The following is a 2793-nucleotide window of genomic DNA, read 5'->3' as shown; positions in this document are numbered from 1 at the left end:
CCCTGACTCCCACCCCCATTCTTTTTAACCCTAAAACTTGGTAAGCCAAGACAGGAGCTTGAATATGCCAGGCTGGTACTTTAAAATAATTGCCTTGCTCCACAAGTCTGTTCACTGTCTCACTTCTTTCTGACAAACCCTGGACCAGCTGTCTCCTCTTGCAAGGGGATGGCCCCTTGGCTTTATTTTCACATGCAGCCTCTGCAATAAAAGCAAGCAAGATGGCTGCTGCCTGGGGCTGGACCATAATCACAGCATGTTTGTCAGGGCTGGGTCTCACTGTCCAAGGGATGTTTGTGGACACAGGTGGTTTGAGTTGAGCAGTCATCCAGGAGGAATTTATTCAACATTCAGCGGTATCTTATCTTTGTGCTGGGCTTCATGCTGGACGCTGGGGATACAACGTCCAGTGAGATATGAACTGTGTCTCTGAGGAGTGTCCCATCTATGGGAGAGACAGCCTTTTGGAGGCAGAGCACAAAATGCTGGGGAGGCACAAGACAGGGCACATGATGGGCGGGGACGGCATAGATGGGGATGTCAGGGAAGGTTCTGGTAGAGATGCTTCAGTGGGACTTTGAAAGACAAATAAGAATTAACTTGATGAAGGGGGAATGCACATTTGAGGCAGGCAAAGATCAGAACAGAGGCAAGAAGAGCAAGCTCAGTGTATTTGGGGAACTGCCAGTCATCCAGGTTGATTGGTGCTAAGGGAGTGGGAGGGCCCTAGCAAGAGATGAGCCTGGAGAAGTCACCAGCAACCAGTTCCTAAAGCTCTTGTGAGATGATCCAGAGGGACTTTGTTCTGAAAGCTCTGGGCAGCTTGGGAGGAATCATAAGCGGTATGAACCAATTTTTCTTCTCGCTCTTCCAGTTCCTGAGGCCCAGAGAGCGCAGGAGCCCTGTGAATGTGAGGAATGAGCTTGCTCAGTGGATGTTACAAGTACCATTAAGTCTGGAGCATGGACCGTCACCTCCTATTCCTGGCTCAGTTCCTGATGCAGTGACCTTCAAGTTATCTCCCGCCTTTTCATGCACCGAGTTTCTCCTTTAGCAGGACAGGGAAAAAAGTGCTGCCACCCACCTGCCACATTAAGAGAACTGCCAAGACCAAAGCGCTCCATGTGGTATACAACAGAGCACAAGAAAGTCCTCCTTCAGGTAGAACGTGATGTCTTTTGAAAGAAAGTTTGGAGGGATCAGAAACGTATAGTGAGTGCATTTTGTCCTTCAGTTGTTGGCAGGAAAGTTAGCACACGTGTTTCTCAGCGCAAGGGCTGGTTCTAGAGCTACCCATGACTTCTTAAGGCCTGGGTTGGCTGAGGTTAGGGGTGGTTGCCAAGTTTCCCTCTATTCTGCGCTGGGGATGGGGGAGGGGAGGGGAGGGGCGCAAGAGCAGCGCACATCTCTCCAACCAGCAGCTTCCTGCTTACCTCACTGGGTTGCTGGAAGGACTGAGACAATCCAAGGGCTTAGCACAGTGCCTGGCACACGGAAAGTCCCCAGTAATAAATGTTAGTGCTGTTGTTAATGTGTGTATATTTTGAGACCAACTATGAACTCACAGGGCTGCCTGACTCTTGCATGGAACACATATTCTTTGAGACTTTCAAGTTGTCTTCCTTTTACTCCCTATTAAACCATAGGTGCTTCTGGCAAGATCTGCATTCCCCACAGCAGCTCGTAGTGTTCTCTAACCCTCCTTGTCCCTCTTCTGAGAGGCCTTGGATTATAATTAGCAGTCAAGTCAGTGTCTCGCCTCGCTGAACTGTGAGCTCCTCAAGGACATGACTGAGCCTTTAAATCTGTGCCCAGAAATGAGCATGCTTAAGCCTGGCTCTGCCTCAAGGCCTCAGCACTCGCTGTTCTACCTGATACTTTCCCCCAGCTCAAGCATCAGCTGTCACCTCTGCAGAGGTGGTGCTCCTGACCATTAAGTCACTGCCTCCTCTTCATGTTCTATCACATTTTTTTTAATTAAATTTTTTTTGTTGTTTTGCTTTTTTCTTGGTGGGGGGAGGAGATAATTAGGTTTATTTATTTATTTTAATGGAGGTACTGGGGATTGAACCAGGGACCTCATGTATGCTAAGCATGTGCTCTACCACTGAACTATCCCCTCCCCCACAATAACATTTTAAAACTTTCATAAAACTACCATTATTTGAAAGAATCTTACTGATTTATTATTTGTCTTCTCCACCAGACTAAAAGTACCATGAGAACAGGGGCCTTATTTGTCCTCTTCATTGCTGTATTCCTCAGTTCCCCGTAAGTGTGCTTGGCATATAATAGGACCTAGATAAATATTATGAATGCTCAATCAATTCTAAGTCAGATGACTGGGGGAGTGGGCATTTGTACATCTCCTCCAAGACTGAACAACAGGTCAGTACTGCAGAGACTGCAAAAAACACAGCATGTGGCTCCTGCTTCCCAACTGCAAAGGCAAGGCAAACTATGAGCAGGCGCTAGATGTGAGGCACAGAACCAGTGGCCAGAGACACAGGTGGTGGCTGGAACAGAGCTTGAGTGCAGGGATCATCCTACTCATCTTCCTATGTCAGCACCTAACTTGGCAGCTGTAGAGCAGGTGCTCTGTGAGTGGCTGTTGAATTGCACTGAGCAGACAGCCCACCAGAAAGTGTAGATTGGCTGAGATACAGATAATTTGTGTTTAACTTGCTATCTTGGTTTGCAAATATTCCTACTCAGTAAGTTTTCAATCTATGTGCGTGTTAAGAGAGTCTCTTAAATTTAAACTATTTAAAGATAGACACACATACAACAAGA

The sequence above is a fragment of the Camelus dromedarius genome, chromosome 14, assembly GCF_036321535.1.
Source record: "Camelus dromedarius isolate mCamDro1 chromosome 14, mCamDro1.pat, whole genome shotgun sequence".
In the NCBI taxonomy this organism is placed as follows: domain Eukaryota; kingdom Metazoa; phylum Chordata; class Mammalia; order Artiodactyla; family Camelidae; genus Camelus; species Camelus dromedarius.
Note: the sequence above shows the minus strand (reverse complement) of the source record.